Source organism: Monodon monoceros, unplaced genomic scaffold (genome assembly GCF_005190385.1).
Source record: "Monodon monoceros isolate NGI ecotype Baffin Bay Population unplaced genomic scaffold, NGI_Narwhal_1 Super_Scaffold_11, whole genome shotgun sequence".
NCBI classification, from domain to species: Eukaryota; Metazoa; Chordata; class Mammalia; order Artiodactyla; family Monodontidae; genus Monodon; species Monodon monoceros.
Genome location: NW_021703767.1, coordinates 129,830,166 through 129,845,625, shown reverse-complemented (window position 1 = coordinate 129,845,625; position 15,460 = coordinate 129,830,166).

Below are 15,460 nucleotides of genomic sequence, written 5' to 3'. Positions count from 1 at the left end.
AACTGTACCAAATTGAATAATAAGAAAGTCAAGAGATATTCTTGCACATTTATTTGAAATGACCTATGTCCAAGGATGTTTATTCCAGCCTTGTTTTCAAAAAAGCAAAAAAATGGAAAGAACCTACATTTCCATCAATAGGAGAGAAGTTAAATTATGATTCATCTATATAATGGAATAATTTTCAGCCTTTACAATGAATGAGACAAATTATATAGACCAATCTTGAAGATATATTGTTAATAAAAAACATAAGATACTGAACTGTAGGTGTGGTTTGCCCATTTGCGTAAAAATCAACTATACATACATATATGTGTGTGTATATATGTATATATGTGTATATACATATATATCAATTTTTCATGTATATATATTTATGTATGCATATAAGATACTGAGAATCATGGAATGGTTGATGATTTCTAGTTCTGATTCTTATAACATCCTAGAATGGCTGGGATTTTAAAAAACTAAAGAAAAATTTGAATGCTATTAGTTTAAAAAAATTTATTTATTTATTTGGCTGCGCCGGGTCTTAGTTGTGGCACATGGGATCTTCATTGCCACATGAGGGATCTTTTAGTTGTAGCATGCAGGCTCTTAGTTGAGGCATGCAGGATGTAGTTCCCTCACCAGGGATCGAACCCAGGCCCCCAGCATTGGGAGTGGGGAGTCTTAACCACTGGACCATCATGAAAGTCCCTATCAGTTTTGTAAGTGTCATATTTTTTAGGGATCTGAGTTTAGACTCAGACTCACTGGTGCCTCAATGAAACAAATTATAATTTCATTAGTAGTACTAGTAGTTGCAGCAGCATTCACTGAACTCTTGCTATGTTCTAGGTACTTTTCCATGTACTTTAGATGTGCATGGAAACCTTCACAATAACTCTATGAAATATGTATTCCTTTTTTTAAATTCATTTTAAGATGAGGAAACTGAGGCACAGAGAGACTGGGTAATTTGCCTAACCCTCTCTCTCTCTTTCGTCTCTTAAGTGGACACTATGACTGGGTTCCTCACTCATCAAGGACAAGGGACAGTCAGTATCATTTTTATCATCAAAGTTCTCATCTGATTTCAGCAGGACCGCTGCCAGGATGAATTCCTTGATCACTCTGTGAACATAGTACTTGAAATGCTTGGCTCACCCTACCTCAGACAGATTTAATGAGCACTGAGAGGTGAACATATGTGAAATATGTTAACATTTTAAAGAAATATACAAAGAAAAAATACATTCTATGACTGTATGATTCTAAAATGCTTGAGACAGACAAGGTTTTACAACCTCAATACAGGTGATATTACTATTTACCAAGCTGGTAATTTCTTTAACAAGAAAAATCCTTTTTCTCTTTGGATCTCATGCATTTTAGGAAAACTATTATATTTCCCTTTTAAAATAAGTCTAAAGAAACTTGCAATTGAAGGGAAATCGCAGCAGAAATTCCTAAGAGAGGGCATGGGGACAACAGATGATAAGGAGACACTAAAGAAAAAGAAAAACATGGTAAAGGAAACAAAAAATAATAGCTCCCACTGACAAGCAATAAGAAAAAAAATCTGTCCAAACCAAACTGTTTAATAGCCCTCTACTCTTAATAAGAGCAGAACAGGCTCAAAACAGGCATAATTCAGAAATTATAAAGTATTATAATCTGATAGTGTCTTTCTTTTATAGGAGATTATCAAAATATTTTACCCAAAGAGCAAATTGACAACCTCCTTATTCTCTAGAGGAAATCTCTTGCCCAGAGTACTGGAGGTTTACCAGAGATGGTACAAAGCCTGAGAGAGATTTCTGCCCTTTGATATTACACTCAAACTCCCTCTCCTGTAGAAAACTGGGCTTGTGAAATATGCAGCATTCATACTTTAGCAAAACATAAGCAAGAAAACGGTAGACTGTATTGTGAGAGGGCATTGTGACTTATTCACGGAAAGCCTTTTCTCAGCACTGGCAGCTCTGAACTGTAAGCCAGAACACGGCTTATGGCAGCAGGAAGGTTACAAAGCAGTAAACATCTTTCCTCCCTAAATAGTCTGGCTTATAAAGAGAGTAATTATATTGAGCAGATAACAACGTGGAACACAGTGGGAAGAGAAGAGAGTCTGGAGCAGAACAGAGTTGGAACTGAAGAGCTGGAAGGAAGATGATTATTTATTTGATTTATTTACCTTTTTTTTTTTTACATCTTTATTGGAGTAAAATTGCTTTACAATGGTGTGTTAGTTTCTGCTTTATAACAAAGTGAATCAGTCATACATACACATATGTTCCCATATCTCTTCCCTCTTGCGTCTCCCTCCCTCCCACCCTCCCTATCCCACCCCTCTAGGGGGTTATAAAGCACCGAGCTGACCTCCCTGTGTTATGTGGCTGCTTCCCACTAGCTATCTATTTTACATTTGGTATATATGTCCATGCCACTCTCTCACTTTGTCACAGCTTACCCTACCCCCTCCCCATATCCTCAAGTCCATTCTCTAGTAGGTCTGTGTCTTTACTCCCGTCTTGCCCCTAGGTTCTTCATGACATTTTTTTTTCATAGATTCCATATATATGTGTTAGCATACGGTATTTGTCTTTCTCTTTCTGACTTACTTCACTCTGTATGACAGACTCTAGGTCCATCCACCTCACTACAAATAACTCAATTTCGTTTCTTTTTATGGCGAGTAATATTCCATTTTATATATGTGCCACATCTTCTTTATCCATTCATCTGTCGATGGACACTTAGGTTGTTTCCATCTAATGGCTATTGTAAAAAGAGCTGCAATGAACATTTTGGTACATGACTATTTTTGAATTATGTTTTTCTCAGGGTATATGCCCAGTAGTGAGGTTGCTGGGTCATATGGTAGTTCTATTTGTAGTTTTTAAAGGAACCTCCATACTGTTTTCCATAGTGGCTGTACCAATTCACATTCCCACCAGCATTGCAAGAGTGTTCTCTTTTCTTCACACCCTCTCCAGCATTTATTGTTTCTAGATATTTTGATGATGGCCATTCTCACCGGTGTGAGATGATATCTCATTATAGTTTTGATTTACATTTCTCTAATGATTAATGATGTTGAGCATTCTTTCATGTGTTTGTTGGCAGTCTGTATATCTTCTTTGGAGAAATGTCTATTTAGGTCTTCTGCCCATTTTCGGATTCGTTTGTTTGTTTTTTTGTTATTGAGCTGCATGAGCTGCTTGTAAATTTTGGAGATTAATCCTTTGTCAGTTGCTTCATTTGCAAATATTTTCTCCCATTCTGAGGGCTGTCTTTTGGTCTTGTTTATGGTTTCCTTTGCTGTGCAAAAGCTTTGCAGTTTCATTAGGTCCCATTTGTTTAGTTTTGTTTTTATTTCCATTTCTCTAGGAGATGGGTCAAAAAGGATCTTGCCGTGATTTATGTCATAGAGTATTCTGTCTATGTTTTCCTCTAAGAGTTTGATAGTTTCTGGCCTTACATTTAGGCCTTTAATCCATTTTGAGCTTATTTTTGTGTATGGTGTTATGGAGTGTTCTAATCTCATACTTTTACATGTCGCTGTCCAGTTTGCCCAGCACCACTTATTGAAGAGGCTGTCCTTTCTCCACTGTACATTCCTGCCTCCTTTATCAAAGATAAGGTGACCATATGTGCATGGGTTTATCTCTGGGCTTTCTATCCTCTTCCATTGATCCATATTTCTGTTTTTGTGCCAGTACCATACTGTCTTGATTACTGTAGCTTTGTAGTATAGTCTGAAGTCAGGGAGCCTGATTCCTCCAGCTCCATTTTTTGTTATCAAGATTGCTTTGGTGATTCGGGATCTTTTGTGTTTCCCTACAAATTGTGAAATTATTTTGTTCTAGTTCTGTCAAAAATGCCAGTGGTAGTTTGATAGGGATTGCATTGAATTTGTAGATTGCTTTGGGTGGTAGAGTCATTTTCACAATATGATTCTTCCAATCCAGGACCATTTTATATGTCTCCATCTATTTGTATCATCTTTAACTTCTTTCATCAGTGTCTTATAATTTTCTGCATACAAGTCTTTTGTCTCCTTAGGTAGGTTTATTCCTAGATATTTTATTCTTTTTGTTGCAATGGTAAATGGGAGTGTTTTCTTGATTTCACTTTCAGATTTCTCATCATTAGTGTATAGGAATGCCAGAGATTTCTGTGCATTAATTTTGTATCCTGCTACTTTACCAAATTCATTGATTAGCTCTAGTAGTTTTGTGGTAGCATCTTTAGGATTCTCTATGTATAGTATCATGTCATCTGCAAACAGTGACAGCTTTACTTCTTTTCCGACTTGGATTCCCTTTATTTCCTTTTCTTCTCTGATTGCTGTGGCTAAAACTTCCAAAACTATGTTGAATAAGAATGGTGAGAGGGCTTCCCTGGTGGCGTGGTTGTTGAGAGTCTGCCTGCTGATGTGGGGGACACGGGTTCATGCCCTGGTCTGGGAGGATCCCACATGCTGTGGAGCGGCTAGGCCTGTGAGCCGTGACCACTGGGCCTGCGTGTCCGGAGCCTGTGCTCCGCAACGGGAGAGGCCACAACAGTGAGAGGCCTGCGTACCGCAAAAAAAAAAAGAAAAAAAAAGAGTGGTGAGAGTGGGCAACCTTGTCTTGTTCCTGATCTTAGTGGAAATGTTTTCAGTTTTTCACCACTGAGGACGATGTTCGCTGTGGGTTTGTCGTATATGGCCTTTCTTATGTTCAGGAAAGTTCCTTCTATGCCTACTTTCTGCAGGGTTTTTATCATAAATGCGTGTTGAATTTTGTCGAAAGCTTTCTCTGCATCTATTGAGATGATCATATGGTTTTTCTCCTTCAATTTGTTAACATGGTGTATCACGTTGATTGATTTGCGTATATTGAAGAATCCCTGCATTCCTGGAATATACCCCACTTGATCATGGTGTATCATCCTTTTCATGTGCTGTTGGATTCTGTTTGCTAGTATTTTGTTGAGGATTTTTGCATCTATGTTCATCAGTTATATTTGGCCTGTAGTTTTCTTTCATTGTGACATCCTTGTCTGGTTTTGGTATCAGGGTGATGGTGGCCTTGTAGAATGAGTTTGGGAGTGTTACTCCCTCTGCTATATTTTGGAAGAGTTTGAGAAGGATAGGTGTTAGATCTTCTCTAAATGTGTGATAGAATTCGCCTGTGAAGCCATCTGGTCCTGGGCTTTTGTTTGTTGGAAGATTTTTAATCACAGTTTCAATTGCAGTGCTTGTGATTGGTCTGTTCATATTTTCTATTTCTTCCTGATTCAGTCTTGGCAGGTTGTGCATTTCTAAGAATTTGTCCATGTCTTCCAGGTTGTCCATTTTATTGGCATAGAGTTGCTTGTAGTAATCTCTCACGATCTTTTGTATTTCTGCAGTGTCAGTTGTTACTTCTCCTTTTTCATTTCTAATTCTATTGATTTGAGACTTCTCCCTTTTTCTTTTGATGAGGTCTGGCTAATAGTTTATCAATTTTGTTTATCTTCTCAAAGAGCCAGCTTTTAGTTTTATTGATCTTTGCTATCATTTCCTTCCTTTCTTTTTCATTTATTTCTGATCTGATATTTATGATTTCTTTTTTTCTGCTAACTTTGGGGTTTTTGTTCTTCTTTCTCTAATTGCTTTAGGTACAAGGTTAGTTTGTTTATTTGAGATGTTTCCTGTTTCTTAAGGTAGGATTGTATTGCTATAAACTTCCCTCTTAGAACTGCTTTTGCTGTATCCCATAGGTTTTAGGTCGTCATGTCTCCATTGTCATTTGTTTCCAGGTGTTTTTTGATTTCCTCCTTGATTTATTCAGTGATCACTTCGTTATTAAGTAGTGTATTGTTTAGCCTCCATGGGCTTGTATTTTTTACAGATGTTTTCCTGTAATTGATATCTAGCCTCAAGCATTGTGTTCGGAAAAGATATTTGATACAATTTCAATTTTCTTAAATTTACCAAGGCTTGATCTGTGACCCAAGATATGATCTATCCTGGAGAATGTTCCAGGAATACTTGAGAAAAATGTTTATTCTGTTGTTTTTGGATGGAATGTCCAATAAATATCAATAAAGTCCATCTTGTTTAATGTATCATTTAAAGCTTGTGTTTCCTTATTTATTTTCATTTTGGATGATCTGTCCATTGGTTAAAGTGGGGTGTTAAAGTCCCCTACTATGAATGTGTTACTGTTGATTTCCCCTTTTATGGTTGTTAGTATTTGCCTTATGTATTGAGGTGCTCCTATGTTGGGTGCATAAATATTTACAATTGTTATATCTTCTTCTTGGATTGATCACTTGATCATTATATGTAGTGTCCTTCTTTGTCTCTTCTAATAGTCTTTATTTTAAAGTCTATTTTGTCTGATAGGAGAATTGCTACTCCAGCTTTCTTTTGCTTTCCATTTGCATGGAATATCTTTTTCCATCCCCTCACTTTCAGTCTGTATGTGTCCCTGGGTCTGAAGTGGGTCTCTTGTAGACAGCATATATATGGGTCTTGTTCTTGTATCCATTCAGCCAGTCTGTGTCTTTTGGTGGGAGCATTTAATCCATTTATATTTAAGGTAATTACCAATATGTATGTTCCTATTCCCATTGTCTTGTTTTGGGTTTTTTATTGTAGGTCTTTTCCTTCTCTTGTGTTTCTTGCCTAGAGAAGTTCCTTTAGCATTTGTTGTAAAGCTGGTTTGGTGGTGCTGAACTCTCTCAGCTTTTGCTTGTCTGTAAAGGTTTTAATTTCTCCATCAAATCTGAATGAGTTCCTTGCTGGGTAAAGTAATCTTGGTTGTAGGTTTTTCTCCTTCATCACTTTAAATATATCTTGTCAGTCCCTTCTGTCTTGCAGAGTTTCTGCTGAAAGATCAGCTGTTAACCTTATGGGGATTCCCTTTTGTGTTATTTGTTTTTTTTCCCTTGCTGCTTTTAATATGCTTTCTTTGTATTTAATTTTTGAAAGTTTGATTAATATGTGTCTTGGCATGTTTCTCCTTGAATTTATCCTGTATGGGACTCTCTGTGCTTCCTGAACTTGATTAACTATTTCCTTTCCCATATTAGGGAAGTTTTCTCCTATAATCTCTTCAAATATTTTCTCAGTCCCTTTCTTTTTCTCTTCTTCTTCTGGGACCCCTATAAGTCGAATGTTGGTGCATTTAATGTTGTCCCAGAGTTCTCTGAGACTGTCCTCAGTTCTTTTCATTCTTTTTTCTTTATTCTGCTCTGCAGTAGTTATTTCCACTATTTTATCTTCCAGGTCACTTCTCCGTTCTTCTGCCTCAGTTATTCTGCTATTGATCCCATCTAGAGTCTTTTTAATTTCATTTATTGTGTTCTTCATCACTGCTTGTTTCACCTTTAGTTCCTCTAGGTCCTTGTTAAATGTTTCTTGCATTTTCTCTATTCTATTTCCAAGATTTTGGATCATCTTTACTATCATTATTCTGAAATCTTTTTCAGGTCGACTGCCTATTTCCTCTTCATTTGTTAGGTCTGGTGGTTTTTTTATCTTGCTCCTTCATCTGCTGTGTGTTTTTCTGTCTTCTCATTTTGCTTATCTTACTGTGTTAGGGGTCTCCTTTTTGCAGGCTGCAGGTTCATAGTTCCCGTTGTTTTTGGTGTCTGTCCCCAGTGGCTAAAGTTGGTTCAGTGGGTTGTGTAGGCTTCCTGGTGGAGGGGACTAGTGCCTGTGTTCTGGTGGATGAGGCTGGATCTTGTCTTTCTGGTGGGCAGGTCCACGTCTGGTGGTGTGTTTTGGGGTGTCTGTGGCCTTATTATGATTTTAGGCAGCCTCTCTGCTAATGGGTCCGTTTGTGTTCCTGTCTTGCTAGTTGTTTGGCATAGGGTGTCCAGCACTGTAGCTTGCTGGTCGTTGAGTGAAGCTGGGTGTTGGTGTTGAGATGGAGATCTCTGGGAGATTTTCGCCATTTAATATTATGTGCAGGTGGGAGGTCTCTTGTGGACCAATGTCCTGAAGTTGGCTCTCTCACCTCAGAGGCACAGCACTGACTCCTGGCTGCAGCACCAAGAGCCTTTCATCCACACGGCTCAGAATAAAAGGGAGAAAAAGTAGAAAGAAAGAAAAAGGATAAGATAAAATAAAGTTATTAAAATAATTATTAAGAAAAAAAATTTTTTTTCAAGTAAAAACAAACAAAAAAAGGACGTATAGAACCCTAGGACATATGGTGAAAGCAAAGCTATACAGAGAAAATCTCACACAGAAGCATACATACACACACTCACAAAAATAGGAAAAGGGGAAAGAATAATAAATCTTGCTCTCAAAATCCACCTCCTCAATTTGGGATGATTCATTGTCTATTCAGGTATTCCACAGATGCAGGGTACATCAAGTTGATTGTGGAGATTTAATCTGCTGCTCCTGAGGTTGCTGGGAGAGATTTCCCTTTCTCTTCTTTGTTCGCACAGCTCCTGGGGTTCAGCTTTGGATTTGGTCCCGCCTCTGCGTGTAGGTCGCCGGAGGGAGTCTGTTCTTCGCTCAGACAGGACGGGGTTAAAGGAGCCGCTGATTCGGGGGCTCTGGCTCACTCAGGCCGGCGGGATGGAGGGGCACAGAGTGCGGGGCGAGCCTGCAGCGGCAGAGGCCTGCGGGACGTTGCACCAGCCTGAGGCGAGCCGTGCGTTCTCCTGGGGAACTTGTCCCTGGATCACGGGACCCTGGCAGTGGTGGGCTGCACAGGCTCCTGGGAGGGGAGGTGTGTAGAGTGACCTGTGCTTGCACACAGTCTTCTTGGTGGCGGCAGCAGCAGCATTAGCGTCTCACGCCCGTCTCTGCGGTCCGCGCTGTTAGCCGCGGCTCGCGCCAGTCTCTGGAGCTCCTTTAAGCAGCGCTCTTAATCCCCTCTCCTCACGCACCAGGAAACACAGAGGGAAGAAAAAGTCTCTTGCCTCTTCAGCAGCTCCAGAGTTTTTCCCGGACTCCCTCCCCGCTAGCCGTGGCGCACTAATCCCTTCAGGCTGTGTTCACTCCGCCAGTCCTCTCCCTGCGATCCCACCGAAACCCGAGCCTCAGCTCCCAGCCCCCACCCGCCCCAGCGGATGAGCAGGCAAGCCTCTCGGGCTGGTGAGTGCCGGTTGGCACCGATGCTCTGTGCGGGAATCTCCCCGCTTTGCCCTCCGCACCCCTGTTGCTGTGCTCTCCTCCGCGGCCCCAAAGCTTCCCCCCACTCCGCCACCCGCAGTATCCACCCGCGAATGTGCTCCTGGTGTGTGGAAACCTTTCCTCCTTCACAGCTCCCTCCCACTGGTGCAGGTTCCGTCCCTATTCTTTTGTCTCTGTTTATTCTTTTTCCTTTTGCCCTACCCAGGTACATGGGGAGTTTCTTGCCTTTTGGGAGGTCTGAGGTCTTCTGCCAGCATTCAGTAGGTGTTCTGTAGGAGTTGTTCCACCTGTAGATGTATTTCTGATGTATCTGTAGGGAGGAAGGTGATCTCCGCGTCTTACTCTTCCACCATCTTCCCCGTCTCTCCTCAATTTCATATTTACTTTTAAGGATTTTGTTTTTAAGCCTTTACTCAGAGATGGACCAAGTTCTTGGTCTTAAAACTTCCTGATGCCAGAAAAGGATGGAAAAGAGAGAAAATTCCTCGCCTTTTTGCAATAGAATTGGAAATGTCAGCAAAAGATATTGGTTTGTTTTCTTTGTTCTTTTTATCAGCAAAGCCAGTGTGTTGCTATTGTTTGCTGGCCTGACAGAAAAGGAATCAAAGCTTTCACTGTACAGCCTTCTATTCTTCAGCCAAATGCTGAATCAACAGCCCAGATTCTGTAACAGCTTGGTTTACAGCCTAGACAGCTTCTGTTTGTGTCATGTACTGGGTCACAAAAAGGATAAAGGGAGAACAGAAAGGAACATGAGAGAGAAGTGAAATGAGCACTTTGAAGGTTATTTGGGCTGGTATTAAATTAGCTCCTCGGGAAGGCAGGACTGGAATTATTAGCTTCCTACTACATATGTTTTTAGTTATTTCATGTGTTGTGGTAAAAATTAATGTTTTGTAAAATCTCTAACCTCATTCAACAGAGTGCATTCAACTATTCTCAACAAATCCTTTTATGATCTTCATAACTCTTTTGGGAATTTTGATTTATTGATTTTTAAAACTGTTAGTGAAGGACTTCCCTGGTGGTGCAGTGGTTAAGAATCCTCCTGCCAATGCAGGGGACACGGGTTCGATCTGGGAAGATCCCACGTGCTGTGGAGCAACTAAGCCCATGCACCACAACTACTGAGCCCACGTGCTGCAACTACTGAAGCCCACGTGCCTAGAGCCTGTGCTCCGCAACAAGAGAAGCCACTGCAATGAGGAGCCCGTGCACTGCAACGAAGAGTAGCCCCCACTCACTGCAACTAGAGAGAAAGCCTGTGCGCAGCAACAAAGACCCAATGCAGCCAAAAAAACAAACAAACAAAACTGTAACTGACTCTACCTAACAAGCACAGTCAAGGTTTTGATGCAAAATCAGATAAGCAGCCTCCAATCCAGAGGTTTGTTAGGGTCTCGGGGTGCCCTCACAGCAGCTCTCACAGTACAAGTTGCTAGAGGGGTTCAGTGACCCCAGGGCTATGAGTTAAAAATGATGACTTTTAATAATGATGGTTGCATTCTGAGCTAGAGGGAGTCAGGCTTTCTTTTGGGACATTCAAGTCACCACACCCTCCCATCTGGTTTGTGGCACTGAATTCCCCATCTTCCAGGAAACTTGCAATAGAAGAGATGTTCAAGACCACAGTTATGAAAAAAGCAGCAGCAAGGAATGGTTGGCTGCCCTTTTCTACAAAAACCACTCTAATAATCTGAAATTGCATAATTGAAATGCCTCAAGTCAATGAGGACTCTTTTGAGCAACATTAATTAGGGTGTTTTTGTGATCAGTGTTGACTAAGTAGTGAGCTATGTAGGAGTCCTCTTTAACTCCCTTGATGACAGAATGCCTTCTGGTCATTTTTTATGTAAAAGTCCCCTTGACGGAAGTTGGGGGACTGATAAAAAGTGAAGAAAAAAGAAAAAATTAGAGCTGGAGAGAGTAAAAAAAGAGAGAGAGATCACTTAAACATGTTTGGAGATAAAACCACCTATCCTTGCTCATCCTTTGTATGGGTCACCACTGTTAACTGCTCATGTATATCCACCTGCTCACTTCTTAAAATATTGGGTGAGTGTTCCCAAAGTTGAACTAGGTTTTCCCCTTTTCCCAAGACATCTTTTACCAAATGGAAGAATAGGTGAATGAGTTAAGGAATGAAATTGAGGAAGGCAAAGGAAAGAACCAACAGCTTCTAGGACCTGATTTCTTAATCTACCTGATATACCATGTATACTTGGACTCTGGGCACAAGTCAACTGATAATGTGATAAATTAACTCAGACACTAAAATACTGCCATTTTACCGTTATAAAAGAAAAATATGAAAATTCCCTCTTTACTCCAACCGTATGCAGCTTAATTTTAGTAGATTTTGGGTTATTTTGCAGTTTCACTTCACTCTTGTCATTTATATGATTTCATTAGAAACAGACTATTTACTTTCCGTTTCTTTTATTCCTAATTTAGGCTACAAATGGGCTGTAACTGAGGGAAACTGCAGATGAGGGTAAATCACATTTGCTGTTAATTTGAAATTACAGACCCTTGATCTTTTTGAGGAGGTAATTTATCTATAGGTAATTTTTTTTTTTTGGTACGTGGGCCTCTCACTGTTGTGGCCTCTCCCGCTGCGGGGCACAGGCTCCGGCCGCGCAGGCTCAGCGGCCATGGCTCACGGGCCCAGCCGCTCCGCGGCATGTGGGATCTTCCCAGACAGGGGCACGAACCCGTGTCCCCTGCATCGGCAGGTGGACTCTCAACCACTGCGCCACCAGGGAAGCCCTAGGTCAAATTTTAATTTAAAAAAATACAGTTTTATAAAATTGATGTTGATAAGAATAAAAAACATAGTCATAGGCATTCTATATTATTCTGAGAAAATGTTCTATAAAGTGTGAAAGAGTTGCACTATTTGTCTTTCCTTCATTTAAAAATTGCTAATATAAATTTTTAGTAGAATTATAACTAGAAGTAACTTCTGAATGAGCAAGGAAGGAGGTGATCATGGCTAGTAGAGCTTGTGTGTTAAATGATATGTAAGCAGTTTAGAGCATGGACTTTAAAATCCAAGAGACCTTTAAAGGCTTTGTGGCTTTCTGGTGAAAAGACGCTGGGAAAGCTAAATAACTTCTCTAAAGTCTTGGGCTCCTTGTCTATAAAATAGGGATAATAATAGCATCTTACTTTACATGGTTGTGATGAAAATTAAATGAGATGATGCATTAAAGTCCTTAGCACAGTACACAAAGTAACTACTCAATAAACAATAGACATAAGATAGGATGATATATGATATGAGATTTCTCTGAAACTGGCACAAAATTAATCAGAATTTTGAATTAACTAGAATATCTTTTCCTTGGTCATTTGAGAGAGTATAGAAACCCCTAAAATAAATTAATAACTTTTTTGGGAAGGTGCTAAAAATAATGATTTACTACATTTTGTTTGTTCTATTTGTTCTATTTCAATGTTTCACTATTATTATTATTCATCAGGGGTACTTTTGCAAAACCTGGTTGCTTTAGAACCAGTTTGGTTGGTGACAGAGATTTAAATTCAGGAATAAAAACGATTTCATTTTAATATTTGTAAAAAAATCTCAAATTGTTTAACATATGGAAATATAGAAAAAAACAGTTTTCTAATAGTTACATACTTTTCCAGTAATCAATACTGACATGCAGTCACATAGGTTAAAGAAATCCACATTAGAGAAAATATATGTCTCTAAGATTATATAGAAAAAAAAAGGGGGTAAGAAGGACATTAAACGTAATAATCTGGTGAATTTTTAAAGACTTCTTTAATCCAAGCTATCCATATGACTTTTGGAAGATTCTGTTATCAGACCATAAATGATACAACTAAGCTTACAGATGAGACTATATGTTGGAAATTCCTCAGTGTGGAAATGTTAATAACTCTCAGGAAAAGCCTAACCCTCATACTTCTAAATAACTATTACTATATATATTTTCTCTCTGGTGGAAATCAGTGTTAATCATATTGTAATTCTCCTAAAACCACCTGTGACCCCCCTTAGGCATCTTTTCCTCCACCTGCTGATAGTAATAGTAATCACTACACAGTTTGTGTTCTGGTCATGGCAGAACATCTGAAATTTCCTAAGGAATACAGAGGAAGGACCAAAAGAAAATCTAACTTGTCTATTCCATTTGCTCAAAGTGTACCATTTCACCTATAAGTAAAAACAGTCATTGATTACTCTTAGAAAGTCCTGGGCTTTGGAACCAGGCAGATGTGGGTTCCAATTTAAATTCTAAGTAGGACTTACTTAATTGGGAGGTTTGGGGCAGGTCCTATAAGCTCTCTGAAACTTGAGGAGTTTCCTCATCTGTAGAAAACAGGTAACAGTATGTTGTAGCACAGGGCAGGGCTTATGGTAAACCCCTGATGCACAGGAATGCCCTCCATTTGTAACTCTCCTCTGACCTCTCATGCCTATCTTCAACTCCTCTATTTTCCACATAGTTATATAAACAAATATGTATCCACAGATTAAAAAAAAAAAATCTCCCCAACTCAGAGTTGTATTTAGCTCATTAGAGATTAGAGGTCCTCAATTTTACACCCATGAAAAAAATCAAGAAAACTCAACAAAATTCTGATTTTCCCCATGATTATTATTTTGATGTTTTTTTTTATAAAACATTGACTAACAAATCCTTTCCAAGGTTTTTTTTTTTTCTTTTTAAATTTGGCGGGGGTGGGGGTGGGGGCGTGCGTCTTTCCTTTGCTGGTGCCCTAAATACTTGTTTAAACTGCCTACTGTACAATCCAGCACTGCCCCAAATGTTGCATTATTTGCTTTTAGAATTAAGGAGAAAGAGAATAAAAACTACATAAGGAAGAGTGGAAGTTACCACTTTTGGAACATCAGTGGTGCTTACTAAATGACCTATAAAAGTTAGTTTCCAACAAACGTAAGGTAGATAGCTAGTGGGAAGCAGCCGCATGGCACAGGGATATCGGCTCAGTGCTTTGTGACTGTCTGGAGGGGTGGGATAGGAAGGGTGGGAGGGAGGGAGACACAAGAGGGAAGAGATATGGGAACATATGTATATGTATAACTGATTCACTTTGTTATAAAGCAGAAACTAACACACCATTGTAAAGCAATTATACCCCAATAAAGATGTTAAAAAAAAAAAGTTAGTTTCCTTTTGCTCTTCTTTCAGGGTTTTTAAATAGTATTAATTTACTCCTATTATGAAAGTTAAAGATTTGGCTCATTTAGACCATCTCCCTCTCCCTTACCCCATTTTTGAGAGTTTATGAGCTTTACTCTTCTATTATATACGTTTATAATATTAAATAGTATTTAATAATATTTCTATCATTAGATAGAATATTTTGATTCTTCTCAAAACAACTGTAGTTGATATGTATATTACCTTTATCTCATTGATAAGGAATTAAGATTCAAAGGTTAAGTAGCTACCAAGTGGTAGAATTCAGATTTGAACATTTACAAGATAGAGCCAAGATAAAAGAAAAAATATACGCTCCCAAGTGAGTGAATACACTGTCAGAAGTGAATACAAATAGGAAAAAACTGGTACCTTACTTGCTGTAACTAAACTATTGTTACTTCCTAGCACAGTGTATTCTTTCTACTTTCAAAGGCTGTCTGACAGGCAGATCTATAATAGATCCAACGTAACTATAACAGTTTTTGAAATTGGGTGGCTGCAATGACTAGTATATGTGAGTTACTTTTGTATCAGTAAGCTTTTTTCCAAATTGTATTTATTAGTTGCCTTTTATTTTGCTTTACATTGATTTACTATTTATCTTTTTGCCAAATCCACAGTATGGATTTGAGAACCAGTAACTTAATAAGCTAACTAGCTGAGCTTGAAATACTACTTCCAATATTAGTTTTATTTTCCTTCATGCTAAGTAGGTGGCTGCCACCTCATTTACAGCTGCTTACAAGAAAAATAAAGTTTTACATGAAATAGCAGTCATATCATCTCTATATGGTCAAAGTCAGCAAGAATTTGAGTAATTAAGTTTTATGTTCTTAGGTGAACATAATATGAATAAGTTATTATTCAATATTAATGAATAGACATCCTTTCCTTCTCGTTTCAATGAACTTTGACAAAATTCATGGGAAGTAAAAGCTTCTATTGCACCTAGTTAACTTTAGAGGATGTTTTCTCACCTTGATTTAGGTATGAGTGAGCCATTGGCATTCTAAGAACTTCTTCGTGGTCAAATCTTGGCTCCTTATTTCTCAAATATTATGTTGTACAGACAAAAAAACTGTATGCATCTACGTATTTTTTGCATTGTTAACATTCATGTATATGACTTCAGCAA